The sequence below is a fragment of the Anomalospiza imberbis genome, chromosome 19, assembly GCF_031753505.1.
Source record: "Anomalospiza imberbis isolate Cuckoo-Finch-1a 21T00152 chromosome 19, ASM3175350v1, whole genome shotgun sequence".
NCBI lineage: Eukaryota > Metazoa > Chordata > Aves > Passeriformes > Viduidae > Anomalospiza > Anomalospiza imberbis.
The window spans coordinates 4,540,468-4,556,013 of record NC_089699.1 but is presented as its reverse complement, the minus strand read 5'-3'; the positions used below and the strand labels follow the sequence as shown (position 1 = coordinate 4,556,013).

General features: G+C 50.8%; 1 protein-coding gene and 1 long non-coding RNA gene across 3 annotated transcripts in view; one reads left to right on the top strand and one right to left on the bottom strand.

The window, feature by feature from the left end:
• SHISA6 (shisa family member 6) overlaps nt 1-15,546 on the bottom strand; it is a 159,076-nt gene that overhangs the window by 108,423 nt on the left and 35,107 nt on the right. The gene's annotated exons all lie outside the window — the stretch shown is intronic.
• LOC137485060 (uncharacterized) lies at nt 13,207-14,827 on the top strand. Its single transcript, XR_011005167.1, has 2 exons — nt 13,207-13,651; nt 14,716-14,827. It is a non-coding gene; the product is annotated as an uncharacterized lncRNA (long non-coding RNA).

Here is a 15,546-nt window from a genome sequence, read left to right as displayed (position 1 = left end):
GCCATGGGGTCATTGTGAAGGGTCCCTGAGCAGGGTCTGGGCCATCAATCCAGGCGACTGTACCCCTTGCTGCCACTTCTGTCCCCCCAGAGCGGGCAGGGCTCGTCTGGGGCTGGCTCCATCTCCTGAGCTCAGCCTCAGCCTGGTCCCCTCGGCTGCTTTTGCCTCAAGTGAGCCCCACTGACCTCAGGCTGAGGCATCAAAACTCACAGGGGCGTTTTGGAGCCCATCACCTGCTCAGCTGGAGCTGTGCCAGTTATTCCTCCTGGGAATCAGGGAGAACCCAGCTTGTGCTGTGGCTCTGTAACGTGGGCTGCACTGGCAGCCTGGCAAATCAGCTCCTTTCTGATCCAGGGAATAATGGAGAAAGGCAATTTTTCCTCCGAAGGAAAATGGAGATTTAGATGAAAGCCACACATTTTTAATGCAAATGATATTTTCAAGGAAAAAGTGGAAATGTTTTATTCTGAACTTGTTGCTATTTCCATGGTTTTATCCCCCATGTCTTCTGGCTTGGTGTTTTTATTCAGCAGAGTGGTTTGTGTGTGAGTGCACATGTGCATGCATGAATCATTGATGCTTTCTTCGTGGGACTGTTCATTACCCTCAACCTCCTTCGTAATCCTCTGATTTTGGCATAAATGTGTTTTCCCTCAGCGCTGGATTGCTCTGACCCCAAATTAATTCAGAGCAAGGGTAACCTGGGGACTAAAGTGAGTGGTGTCTGTGGAAATGGGGAATGTATTCCTTATGTTAACGGGCACGTTCCCTGGCAGCAGCTTAAACCCCGCACTTAAGAACCCTCTTCAGTGTTTTATTGTCTCTGATGAGATCATGATTCACACTGCTCCAGCACTACCTCAGGAACAAAAGCCCTCGGGGAGTGGAGCTGGATCCGGGCAGAGTTTGATGCATGTCTTCGAAAGGAATCCGGCTTTAATTCATTCCAACAGAAAGAAAAGTCCCCAAATGGGGATGGGGACAGTGACAGCCAGGTCTGGGAGGAGCCTGAGGGACCTAGAGCATCCCTAGGACAGGGAACTGCCTCAGAGAATCCAGTGATTCTCTAAAGAGTTTTATTGAGCAACTTTTGGATGATCAGAGATTTTGCTCTTTGGTCTAAGACTAAAAAGTGGAAGAAAATATTTTGCTCTTTGGTCTAAGACTAAAAAGGGGAAGAAAATATGGACACCCTGAGAGCCCAACCAAACCCTGCTTGAAAGCAATTCAATGGTTAATGAAATACAGGCAAATCCTTTCCTTGCTATTTCTTACTGGGAAAAGGATGAAACTTTTTTTTTTCCCGCCTGAGTATTAAACAAGTAAAAAGAGAAAAATCCACCTTGAGAGATACAAGAAGCATGGAAGGGTTCAGCCTAATTAATTCTGTTCTTCAAGTCATTATCACCTAGCAGCAGGTGAAGAGGAGCTGCTAGACAGACTGATACTGAGGCTTTGGTGTTCCAGCTGACCCCAAAGATTACTGAAATCTCCTCTCCACGAGGACAGCACGTGGAAGAGGGATGCCTCTCCCCCAGCACATGGAGAAGCAGGGGACAGGAGGAAATGATTTTGTGCCTGGTTGAATTTTGCACCAAAGCATTGCCGAGTCCATGACACTGCAAATGTCACTGGAATTCCCCTTTTCCAGACCTGCCTCACACAGATGGGAACATTGCACTTGTTGCATGGGGCTTTTTCCCTTCCAGTACCTGAAGGAGCTACACGAAAGATGGAGAGAGATTATTTACTAGGGATGGAGGGACAGGACAAGGGAGAAGGGCTTTAAATTGAAGGAAAGTAGATTGAGATGGGATATAGGGGACAAATTCTCCCCTGGGAGGGTGGGCAGGCCCTGGCACAGGTGCCCAGAGCAGCTGTGGCTGCCCCTGGATCCCTGGCAGTGCCCAAGGCCAGGCTGGATGGGGCTTGGAGCAGCCTGGGACAGTGGGAGGTGTCCCTGCCATGGCAGGGGTGGAATGGGATGAGTTTTAAGGTCCCTCCCAACCCAAACCATTCTGGGATCCTGGGATTTTTTGGCTCCCCAGAGGATCCTGCTCTGTGCCGGCTCTCTCCCTCCCCTGCCCCAGGGTCCTGCTGCCTCCTGCACCCCCAGCCTCACCCAGCCCCGGAGCTGGCTCAGAATCTCCCTAAGCCCAGCTCCTGCAGCTCCTGCACGCCCCTGCCAGCCTGGCCTGGGGCACTGCACGGCTCAGCTGTGATTTCCACCCCCAGAGCTCTGAGGATCCTCTGGAGCTCCGGGACTTTGAGCTGGGACCCCTCGAAAGGGGAATGGCTCCGTTATCCCCCTGCTGCCTGGAGAGGCTGCCTGGAGCAGAGGCTGCACAGGGTTAAGGAATAAAGCAGGGATTTATGAAAAGGCCTCAAAGGACACACCTTGGGCAGCACAAGAGCCCAGCCAGGGCTGCACCCAGGATGGAGCCAAGGTGGACTCAGAGTCACGAGTTTCACTCTTTTATGAGCTCTGGTCCATTTCCACATTGGGGTTCAGTGCCCAATTCCAGCTCCAGGGGATGCAGTCCCATCCTCCCAGGTTGCTCTCCTCCATTCCCTGCTGTTTGCACTTTTTGGGCTGAAGCTGCAGCGGTGTCCTTGGTTCTGGGGCTGGACAAGGATTGTTGTGTGTGCCTGAGCTGTGAGGAGAGCTGGCTGACACTTCATGTGGAGTTCAGGGTTATTTTCCAATGCAGTGCAGAGCCTGGGAAATATGAAAGCTCAAACTGAAGCCATCAGCACTGCCAGGCAGCCCTAGGAGAACAGCTGGTCGGAGTTTAGCTGAAATGTCATCATTCCAGGGGTGTCTGGGGCACTCAAACCCCTGGACTGCTGGGGAGCAGGACACAGAACCCCTGGAGTGGCACCCAGTGCCTCTTTGGCACAACCTTCTGCAACCCAGAGTGCCCGAGATCAGCTGCAAGCAATAACCACGTGGGCCTGGAGTCAACACCCAGAAAAGATCAATTAATGAAGGAGCCAAATACAAAGGGCACGGGGAGGGAGAAAGAAGAGGAGCCAGGAATTTGCATTCCCACGATTGAGGAGATTTATCTGCATTTCTAGTTAATAGAAGACATTAATTGATTCATGTTTTTTTATGGCTGCACACTGAGCTATTTCAGTCTGGAAGGAGACACTCTTAAATGGAATGAGTCAGACCAGACCTGTTATGTCACCCTGGGACCCTGAAAGACGTGTTAATAGCTCTGAAGAAATCAAGTTGCTTCACAGGGCTATTTTCTCTTCAAACATCAAAAGCAGAGTGAAAGGAGAGTAGTTCTGAAGGCTGAAAATGATTTTTTACACGGTCCTTTGCATTTGACAAATAGCAACAGGATAATCAAAGAGCTTTGCTCTTCACAAGACACTTCCACAGATGTCCCAGCAGGATTTATCCATGCAGCTAAACAGGAGCTCCTGGAACGTGGCTAAGGAAAGTCCTAGCAGCTCCCAGCTCCTCAATTTGCTTCCTTCCAGATTCACTTTGCAAATCAAAAGAGAAAGAAAGCTTATTTTTCATCTTTAAAATATTTAGAAAAACATAGGAAGGCATTCCTTCCTGGGAGAGTGGGGAGGGATTGGAATGGAATTCCCAGAGCAGCTGTGGCTGCCCCTGTATCCCTGGCAGTGCCCAAGGCCAGGTTGGACACAGTGGAAGGGGTCCCTGCCATGGCAGGGGTGGCACTGGATGATTTTTAGCTTCCCTTCCAATCCAGACCATCCTGGCATTCTGTGACATTCCTCCAAGCCCTTTTTCCCTAAAAATGCACCCTAACCATAACCCAAACCCAAACCCAAACCCAGCACCCTCCCAAACTCCACCTCTGGGGGCTGCAGCCAGGATCCCCTGGGAAAGGAGGAGGGTGTGGGGCAGGGAGCAGTGCCAGCTGTGGGCTGCTCTCCCTGCCAGGATTTCCTCTCCTCTGGAGTTCTGGCATTTGAGGCACAGGACCTATTTTGCAAGAACAGCAGAAGGTTTAGAGGAGAGAAAAGCAATGGCCTGATCTGTTTATCTCCGAGTCAATCAATTCCTGCAGGAGGAGGATGTGAACACAGCTCAGGGAAGGTCTGAGCAGCTGGAAGCTGATGGACTCCGTGCTACTTCTTGAGGGATATTATTTGTGCTTTCAGAACAGAACTACAAAGGCACAAATAAATCCCCCTTCTCTGGGAAATTCTCCTTTATTCTGCTCCTCGTCAGGCACTCGGGGCTGCTGGCTCCAGATCAGAAGGCTGAAGGACAGCTTTATTAAAACTATGCTATATTACATTAATATACTATTTAAAGAGATGCTATCCTGTTCTACATACTGACTTCTTACTCACCTCTCTAACTCACTCACACTCGTGACTCTGCTGAGAGCCCGAGCCACAGCTGGATCCCACTGGTCACTGACCCCAAACAACTTCACCAGGATCCAACCCAGCCATCACTGCAGGTGAACAATCTCCACACCACATTCCACATGGGCAAAACAAAGGGGCAGAGAGAAAGATTGTTTTCTTTTCTTCTCTCTGTGCAGTCCTGAGAGACAGAATCGTATCTCTCTGTCCAGAGAACGGGAATGTCACAATTCCCAGCTCAGACCTTCCCACCCAAAGCCCATCCATAGCCAAACTCCGCTCTGTGCTGGGGGTGTCCTTCCCTCTGAGCACCCCTGGCTGGCTCTGCTCAGTGTCTGGGCTGGGAGCTCTCAGCAGCCAAAGCTCTGGGCTGGTGTGGGCCACAGGACCAAGCTGGGCTGTGACACCTGGAGAGGCTGCCTGGAGCAGAGGCTGCACAGAGTTAAGGAATAAAGCAGGGATTTATGAAAAGGCCTCAAAGGACACACCTTGGGCAGCACAAGAGCCCAGCCAGGGCTGCACCCAGGATGGAGCCAAGGTGGACTCAGAGTCATGAGTTTCACACTTTTATGAGCTCTGGTCCATTTCCACATTGGGGTTCATTGCCCAATTCCAGCTCCAGGGGATGCAGTCCCATCCTCCCAGGTTGCTCTCCTCCATTCCCTGCTGTTTGCACTTTTTGGGCTGAAGCTGCAGCGGTGTCCTTGGTTCTGGAGCTGGACAAGGATTGTTGTGTGTGCCTGAGCTGTGAGGAGAGCTGGCTGACACTTCATGTGGAGTTCAGGGTTATTTCCCAGTGCAGTGCAGAGTCTGGAAAATATGAAAGCTCAAACTGAAGGCATCACCTGAAGCTGCAGCCCCTGGAGCTGCAGAAAGGTCAGGAAGCCCTGAGAAGGAAAAGGTGAGGGGCCACCGAGCTCAGCATCAGAGCTGTGTCCCCTCAGCAGAGCCACAGGGCTGTGGGGTGACACCTCTGTCCCCGCCCTGGGCACAGGGAGCTCTCAGGGTGACCCAACCCTCCCCCAGCAGCCAGGGTGTCCCAGTTTCTCTCAGCTCCCAGCAGCAAACTGGGGCGAGCTGAGGGTATTTCTGGCAGCCTGGGGGTGCACAGTGTGAGCTGCTCCACGGGACAAGCCCTGCCCTGGAAGCTGAGGGGCAGCAGGAGCTCAGGGAGGTTCCTGCAGCCCCAAGAGCCTGGAGCACCTCATGCTCGGGCCTGAACATTGCCAGGATTCCCCTCACTCCTCTGTCACTCTGGCTCTGCCTGGCTCCCTCTCCACAAAAGCCCAGGAGCTGTGCTCTGTGTCCTGCACCCTCCTGACCCCACAGAACTGTGGGGACACAGTGGCAGTGACACCCAGGGGTGGCAGTGACACCCTGGGCTGACACCTGAGACAGAAGCACTGCCTGCTCTCCCTTCTGAACCCAGCGCTTTCCCATCCACGCCTTCCACACAAGGCAGGAGGAACAGAGCTTCCCAGACTGCCTTCTCTGGCCCAAATCTACATCACAAACCTTTTTCCACAGCTCCCTCTGACACAGACACTTCACCAGGCACTTTTGAAGTCCTAATTCCCATTCCACCTCCTAATCCAAACCTCAGGTTGTTCTCATCACCTATATTTGAACTGGCTCTATTTTTAGTTTCCTGCTTTAAAATGAAGATGAGGAGATGCCGTTTATAGACGGTGCACTCCTGCTATCCGAGCAGATCTGAACTGAGCACCCATCCCTGGCACCTGGAATAAAACCTGGTGCCACATCTCAAACAACAGGGCCAGCGTGATGACAGGACAAGCAGAGACAAGAGTGGAGCTCCTGAACAAAACCTTGAAGGGCTGTGTTCCCAAAGAGCAATCCAGGAACTGGCAGCACAGACCTGGCCACACACAGAGCTCAGCCCTGCTCAGAAATGGGGTTTGAAGGGCAGCTGGGCTCAGCAGATCTGCAGATCTCTGGCTGCACAAATACTTTCCTTATCACAGCTGGAAGGTGATCCCTGAGCTCAGGCTGGCCCTGCACTGATCCCAGGGCTTGAACAAACTCCCAGCAGCAAATCCTGCAGTCAGGGAGCAGCCTGCATTCCTTCTGGGGACAGAAAGTAGGGATGGGAGGAGAAGGAGAAGGGAAAAGGGAAAAGGGAAATGGAAAGGAAGAGGAAGAAGAGGAAGAGGAAGAGGAAGAGGAAGAGGAAGAGAAGAGAAGAGAAGAGAAGAGAAGAGAAGAGAAGAGAAGAGAAGAGAAGAGAAGAGAAGAGAGAAGAGAAGAGAAAAGAAAAAAGAAAAAAAGAAAAGAAAAGAAAAGAAAAGAAAAGAAAAGAAAAGAAAAGAAAAGAAAAGAAAAGAAAAGAAAAGAAAAGAAAAGAAAAGAAAAGACAAAAGGGCTCTAGTACATCTTGAATCCATTCCAGGTTCAGAGGGGAACTGCAAACCCCTTTCAGCAGGGGCAGGTGTGCAGCAGCACCATGGGCTGCTCTGCAGTGCACACACCAGTTGATTTTCTGCAGCAGGTCCAAGGCAGTGCCATTGAAATCCATCACAAACTCCCAGTGTTGGCAGGAAATGGGCTTGGACTCAGCTCTGTGCCTGAGGAGCTGGGCTGTGCTCCAGGGCTCTGTGGCACCACAGGAGTCACTGGCAGCCCCTGCTCCTTCACTGGCTGGCAGCACTCTCCAAGAGGCAGAAGAAGTGCCATGAGAAGATCTGTCCCTGGCCAAAGGCTCCCAGCTCCATGGATCCCCTTCCAGGGGCTGGAATGCTGCTCCCTGCCGTGCAGCCACTCATGGAGGAGAGGGACAGAGCTGCTCCTTGTTTTCACCTGCCAGGCAGAAATTCCCAGGTTTAACCCAAACCCCAGATGGCCCCAGGTCAGGTTCTGGCAGCTCTGCCCCCTGGGAACACCATGGCAGCCTCAAGGTGATGCCTTGAGAAGGCAAACCTGAGCCCTGTATCTCCAAAAACTCTTCTCTGGTGACAAGTTCCTCCCAAGGAGTCCCTCCCAAGGAATTTTGGCAGATAAACTGGGCACAACACACTGGCTTTGCTGGAGCAGTACATTTTTGGGAGTGCTCAAGCTCTCCATCTGCCAAACTCTGACCATGTTGTTGTGGAGAGATCACAGATGCTTCAGAATTACAGATCCCTCTGCAAAGTCCCCTCTGCTGCCAGGATCCTCCAGTTCTTTTCACAATATTTGAATTTCTTATTTACAACTGACAAGCAGGATTAAGAGCGAATGCAGCCCTGCCAAAGGCACATAATCCAGCTCTAGGGGGAGCCTGCATTGAGGTTAAATTCCCTGTTTGGGGAGAGAACCAGCCTGAGATCCTCAGTGACACCATAGCAAGGGCTCTTCATACAACGGTTCTTGATCATAAATAGAGAAAAACATGTTCTTGAAAGGGGAGCTTGTGGAAGCAGCTGCAGCTCCAGTTTCACAGACAGCTGGGCTGTACCTGCCAGCTCTTCCCCAGCTTTCAGCTCAGCTTTCAAAGGTATCTGCCAGAACATCCCCCAGAGCTGACAGACTGCCTGTGAAAGGGCAGCCAGGAGCAGGCAGGGCTTCTTTCTTCTCCTCTCAGCCCCTGTCGTTCATGTTGTCACCCTGCTATTGCACAGCAGAGAGAAGAGGGATCCGTTCTGGAGTTCCACATGATGATTGAAACCCATCCGTGGAACTCAGCAGATGGGGAATCGGTGGAGTGAAAACTTGTGGGATTTACCTCGGCATGGGAACAGGAGGCCCTCAGCAGTGGGGAAGGTGAGTCCCAAACTCTGGGTGTGTCACACACAAAGCTAGGGGAGCCCTGTGACCTCCCAGATGCCAAAACACCTGGCTAATCCTGGGTGTGCACACCCAGAAAGGCCCTGGTGGCCTTTCCCTGCCTCAAACACAAGATTTTGGCTTCCACTGTCTTTAAGAGAGAAAGAAGAGACAACCCCAGTCCTGTCCTTGTCCCCCAGGAAGACCCTTTGATCAGGCCAAGTCAAAAAAGCCAAAAGCAATGGTTGGGTGAGCAATGGGATCTCCAGGAGACAAAAGGCTCCCTTTCCATTTCACAGCTGGCTCTGGAGCAGCCCCAGGGATCTCCTGGATCTCCTGGTCCAGCAGTGATCCATGTGCTCCAGCCTGTGGCCATCTCCCTGCATTTCCAAGGAACAACAAGCTCCAGGGAGGCTCTCAGAGCAGCTGCCAGCCCTCGCGCTCGTTACCAACAGTGTGGGCCATGCTGGCTTGTGTGGGAATGTTGAATGAGTTAGAGATGGGACCTCTGAGCTGCTTTAGATGGTGCAATTTGTTTTCCTTAACTTCTCCCTAGGCAGGAAGGGTGAGTCCTGCTCACATCTTCACAGCATGGCTCAGAAGGTCACAAGACCCTCAGTTACAAGACCTTTTAAGGAGTTATTGACCAATAAAACACTGCCAACAAGGATATTTATACTTTTGACCCAATCCTTAAATATTTTGTCTTATGGACCCATGCTGCAGTGCAAGCTTACTTAGCCAGTCATGTTATGGCACACAAACCTAGAGAAGTACACTCTAAAACTTCTTGTTACCTTTGTAACTACTTTATTTTTCTATATCTTAAACTCTAAACTTTCCTCAACTTAGCTTAACGTGTCTCTGCTTTAAACTACAAATCCACATTCTCACTCCCAGCACCTGAGTTTGGGAGCCTTTCCCAAGGTCTCAGATCAAACCCTGGGTTTAATTCTAAGCTTTGGCTCGCAGGCCCAAAGTTCTGAGAGTTCCCTGCATTTCAGATTCCAACAGAATCTGGGAGTCACTCTGAGAGTCACACATGCCAGAGCGCTCTGTCCAGGCTGCTGCCCAGCCTGGGGCAGCAGGACACGAGCCCCTCAGCTCTGTTACCTCAGTGCTCTTTGCAGAAGGTGGCACCAGGGACTCAGGGGGTTTTGCTGGTGTCCCCCCATCCCTTCCCACAGCACTGCAGCCACTGGAATGTTTTCCACGGCCTCCCCCTCTCCTCCCACCTGGCTGTTCTGAGGGCTATAAAAACCAGAGCTGTCCAGAGGCTGCTGAGAAATGGCCGGGCCATGTCTGAGGGAGGTTAAATAATTCAGAGCCTTGAAATGTCCTTTTGCGTCATGGAATCTTCCTGCCCAGCTGCCAGGCCCCTCTCCACATCCCAATGATCCCATTTCCGAGTCAATACAATTAGGTGTCAGGATATGCAAGGCTTGGAACTCATCTGGAATCAGGATGCGGGTGATCTTTGGCGTGCCCACCGCAAGGCGCCGTCAAAATCACCCGAAATTATCCAGGATAAACAGAAAGTGATTCATTGGGATGCAGCGGGCTCGGCCTCCACAGCTTTCCATTGATGGGATTTCTAACAAGTGTTTAAGCACCCAGCATGCCTAACCCTCAATTTTTGCAAATCTATTCATGGCAAGTTACAGGTGCAGGTGTGAAAAAAATGATCCTCAAAGTTCTGCCTTTGCCTGTAATAATGAGTCTGATGCAAGTGTGGATTACTAATGATGGGGGCAGGCAGTAAATTCCAGCTTGGAGCTGATTCACTCCGTGTTTTGTAGCTGTGCTGGGCCGAGGAAGTTATGACAGATGTAATATAAGACCCCAAAATAACAAATTAAGGGTATGAACCAGCGCTTTGGGAAAAAAAACTGAAGCACTCCCTGCAAGCCAAGCAACAGGGAACCAGCCATGGCAGCGGAGAACACGGGCAGTGGTGGAGGGGGGAATCAGAACCCTCAAACTGCTAATGAGGAGCAAATTAATAAATCTCTTCTCTCCCACTCATCTCTGAATCATATTTACAGGCAATGGAGCAGCAACCCCGCTGGTCCCGAGTCGACAGCTGTAAGAGGGGCTCAGTTTGGGGTGCCCGAGGCACCAGGGGTGTGTGCACAGCCTGCAGCAGCCCCACATTCTCCATCAGCTGAGGTGTCTGCTCCGAGACTGGTTTGCATCCAGATGTGTCAGTGCTGAAATGCAGAGCCTGCCAGAGACACTGCTCATCCTGCAGGAAAAGCAGCCAAGGATGAGCAGGGAGGGAGCACCATGGACAGGAGATCAGAGCTTCTCAGGGAGGAAATGACCTGCTCCTGGTGCTGCCACAGGATGTCCCCAGCCCTGCTGCCAGTCAGTGACGCGGAGTTTTCTAGATGTCAGGGACAGTGGGAAAGACAGGTTTGGGAATAAATAAACGAGCAGCAGAAACTGGCATCTAACTGGGTGCATTGGATGACAGGTGAAAATGAGTGTGGAGGACCATCCTCATGGGGGCTTGTAAATGTGAGGATGAGATGGGGGCACAAATGAAAGACATTAACAGAACCTCTGACTGATTTTAACAGCAATTCTGAAAGATGTGATTTAAACTGTGTGTGTATAAATTGTTTTGTACCATTCTGATTAGTTTGGGTTGTGCTCTGGCCGCTGCCAAAGCAAGAGCTGCTCTGAGATCCCACACAGCCTGAGCCCTGGGGCACTGACTCCGTGCTCCTGTCTCCACAGCCAGGGGAGGAATTGCTTTAGAGGGAGCAGCAGGGCTGGGAAACCTCTGGAGCTTCCAGAGGAGGAAGGGATGAGCCAATGGAGCTGCTCAGCTGGAGACACCAGAGAAGCGCAGGGAGATCTGACTGTGATCGAGGCGTGAGCTCGAGCTGCCTTTGCCTTTCCATGGCTGGAAATGTCCTGTTGGACATTTCCTCCTTTGGAGGAGCTTTTCTTGTGCCCAAGCCCACAGGCTGGACTGACAGGTGGGGCTGGTGCTTCACCCCTGGCTTTGCCAGAGTGACCCTGCTGACACCAGGCCCCTTCTCCTGATGCCTTAAGGTTTAGCTTTTATATTTTTAATAATAATTATATTTTTCAGATTCTGTGCTGCCTAGGTTCCTCCTGCCTCACTCCCCCTGCCCTTGCACCCAGTTCAGCTGGGAAATTCTGCTTTTTCCAGAAAATAACCTCTCTGTTTTTCACACTCTTGCAGAGCTACTGGGAAGAAGCTGTTGAGTGCTGACCAGAGGTTATCAAATGCTCTGCAGAACTCCTGCTGCTGTCCCAGACTGCTGAAACCCAGCGAGCTCAATTCCACTGGGAAACTATTTTCAAAGTCTGAGACTGGGAGGAAAAAAAAACAAGACAAAACAAAACAAAACAAAAAACCAACCAAAAACCAAAATAAAAATCACATTTTTACCCAAAAGCTCAGCAATATGATGTGGGGTGGGCAGTGTGGAGTGGATGTGTTCCCTCCCTGGGCTGTCTCTCGGTGTGGCTGTAAATCCCCTCCAGGCTGGGTGGGTGCCAGAGCTCTGGGGAGCCCTGAGGGCACAGTCCAGGCCAGGGTGGCACACAGGCAGCATCAGGATGCTCGGCACAGGCTGGGGAAGCTGGGATTTAAATCAGCTTGGTGCACAGAGGGGTGAGCTGGCTCCTGTCTCCCACGTGTGTCCCCGGAGCACTGAACCCTCCCACGGCACCACCAGCAGCAGGAGCTGCTCCCACGCAGGAATGTGGGATCCATCCTCCCTCTCTGGGGGCTGAGGTGCCCTGCGCCCTCCCAGTGAACTCCTCAGAGGTGCTGGTGTCCCCCAGCTGCCTCCACACGGAATTAAAAGCTGCTGCCTCAGAACCAACCATCCAACTTCCTCCTACCTAACCTTGCATGAGATCAGCCCTGCCTTGTGCCTCACCACGGGGACTTCTACAGCCCAAAGATTCATCCCTGGATCATCCTGACAGCAGAGGAACTGCCCCTGGTTTGGAGAACACGCATTGGGATGGCTCCAGAGCCCTCAGATGGCAGGCAGGGATGCATGGCCCAGTGGAATGTCGTGGAAGAGCCATAAATCCCCATCCTGCAGGAGCCTGGGCATGTCAGACATGGGAAGGTGCTGATTTGGTATCCATGGTACTTTGGCATGTCTCACGTCTTTGTCTTCTGCCCGAAATAGATGAGCTCTTAAATATTACTCAGCACTTGGAGTTCTGCCACAGCACAGAAGACAGTTGAGCAAACACCAAAAATGTGTCTCCCAGTGCAGAGAAATATTGAGAGAAACTTCACTGGCTTTGTGCAGTGCAGGGGCAGAACAGAGCCCTCTCCACAGGGCAGGGTGAGGTTTTCTGGCTGAAGTGCATGTTCTAACACACGGGGTGGAACTGGAAAAGGACAGAACCTGTTCTTCTCAATAGGAATAGCAGAAGACAGCACAGAACCTGCTCATCTAAACAGGAATAGGAGAAAACAGCACAGAACCTGCTCATCTAAACAGGAATAGGAGAAGACAGCACAGAACCTGCTCATCTAAACAGGAATAGGAGAAGACAGCACAGAACCTGCTCATCTAAACAGGGATAGGAGAAAACAGCACAGAACCTGCTCATCTAAACAGGAATAGGAGAAAACAGCACAGAACCTGCTCATCTAAACAGGAATAGGAGAAGACAGCACAGAACCTGCTCATCTAAACAGGGATAGGAGAAAACAGCACAGAACCTGCTCATCTAAACAGGGATAGGAGAAAACAGCACAGAACCTGCTCATCTAAACAGGAATAGGAGAAGACAGCACAGAACCTGCTCATCTAAACAGGGATAGGAGAAAACAGCACAGAACCTGCTCATCTAAACAGGGATAGGAGAAGACAGCACAGAACCTGCTCATCCAAATAGGAATAGGAGAAAATGGCACAGAACCTGCTCATCCAAATAGGAATAGGAGAAAACAGCACAGAACCTGCTCATCTAAACAGGAATAGGAGAAAACAGCACAGAACCTGCTCATCCAAATAGGAATAGGAGAAAATGGCACAGAACCTGCTCATCCAAATAGGAATAGGAGAAAACAGCACAGAACCTGCTCATCTAAACAGGAATAGGAGAAAACAGCACAGAACCTGCTCATCTAAAGAGGAATAGGACAAAACAGCTCAGAACCCACTCATCTAAAGCCCTTGTTGAAGCTCTCTTACAGGTACTGGGTGACTTCATGCTGAACTCAGGAAATCTGTCACACAATATTTCCCCAAATCCAAACATTTCAGGCACAATCCTAACGACAGAGCCCCTCAGTCCTTTGTGGCACCCCACGTCCCCCCTGTCACAGCACAGACAGACAATCAGGTCGTGTCACAGACAAAGACAAAGCCACACATGAGCACAAGCAGGTCCTGCAGCAGGTGTGAGGTGTTCATCACTCTCACCACTCAGCAGTGGGGGAATTTGCCATTAAGAAACTGGAAATGAACATTATAGCACTGTTCAAAAACCAGGTGGATCTACAGGCAGCTGAAAGGTAAATTCTAAAGCCAGTCCATTCTGATCTCTAAAAACAGCCACGATATTCATTTCTTGAGAGAACAAAAGCCTTTTGTTCCGTTTGGAAAGCACCCCCTGTCTGATGGCTGTGGTGGATGGCCGGGCTGCATTCCCACTGCCCACTGTCCCCCCTTCCCAGGGACAGGGAATGTGCTCTGGAAGAGGTGTGGAGACCCCTGGCCCACCTACAGGAGAGCAGAGCCCCCCAGCCTTTGCAGCTGAAGGAGGAGAGGAGGATTTGTTCTCACCTGGGAAGGAACTGGGAGCAGCCTTTTGTCCAGCAAACTGCTGGGCAGTGCCCCAGGGGTGTGAGGTGAGGGTAGCTCACCTGCCTGAGACAGAGGGCTGGCTTTACAGCCCTGCTTAGGGATCTCCGTGGCTTGGTGGAGGCTGTCAGGACACCCCACTCCTTGGACCATCGCTCCCGGGGTAACCTTTGCTACCTGGCCCTAAATACGCTCCTGGTGTGGCAGGACGTGACCATAAAACTCCCTTGGGATGGGGACACCTCGTGTGAAATGTCACCCATGGGCCCTTCCTTGAACCAGGAAGTGGGATTGCAGGGATTGGATTACAAATCTGGGATTGCAGGGATGGGATAACAAATCTGGGATTGCAGGGTATTGGATAACAAATCTGGGATTGTAGGGATTGGATCACAAATCTGGGATTGCAGGGTATTGGATCACAAATCTGGGATTGCAGGGATTGGATTACAAATCTGGGATTGCAGGGATTGGGTTACAAATCTAGGATTGCAGGGATGGGATCACAAATCTGGAATTTCAGGAGATTGGATTACAAATCTGGGATTGCAAGGGTGGGATAATAAATCTAGGATTGCAGGGATGGGATCACAAATCTGGAATTGCAGGGTATTGGATAACAAATCTGGGATTTCAGGGTATTGGATCACAAATCTGGAACTGCAGGGTATTGGATTACAAGTCCCACGGGTGCTGCCTCAGCCTCAGTAAACTTTATTTAAGCACACACAGACATACACAGACAATATACATATATTTGTTTCTTCTCTGACAGTTCTACAGGACCAACACTACTTTGGATGACACTCGTGGAGAACTGGAAAAAGTGCAGGAAATGTAGGGGAAAAAAAAAAGAAAAAAATCAAAATATCAAGGTCTTTTAATAATTGTGAATCACGGTCATCCACAGAAACAACACAGGAGCGTTCAACCAGGCGAGCACGAGGACACAGCTCCACATACAGTACATTGGTCTAGAGAGGAATCTCCACATACATTGTGTCTAGAGGGAGTACAGCAGTCTTGGGGACACAGAAGGGGACAGGAGTGGCACAGGCACCCCCGGTGGCACAGCCAGGGCACCGGTGGCACTCGGGACAGGAGGACACTCCGAACACGTCTCACTGTACACCAGAAAAACTCACCAAACAGGCAACAGCGTCATCAGTGAACACTGCCTGGGGTTGTGGTGCCACCAGGACACAGCTCTGGTGGCACCAGCACCCCCTGGATATTGGGTTATTTGTGTTAAAGCTGTCTCTCCACAGATATTTATATACAGTACATGTACACAGAACATACACAGAGCAGCATATGTATATTTTTGTGTTTTCCTGTTTGTACATTATATCACAGATTATAGGAACACAGAAAATATAGGCTTCAGGAGCTAAAAAGAAATAAATGTATAAAATATTCATCATAACCCCCCCTTCCTCCCACCATCTAAAGAAAGAAAGAAAGAAAGAAAGAAAAGAAAAGCCCAGAAGTGAAAGGGAAGAACTCCAGACCCCCCGTCTGGAAGCGCTCACTGCCTGCCCTGGGCCAGCTGGCCTTTGGAGCAGCAGGCAGGCAGGAGAACACAAAGCTGGAGGAGCAGTGCCAC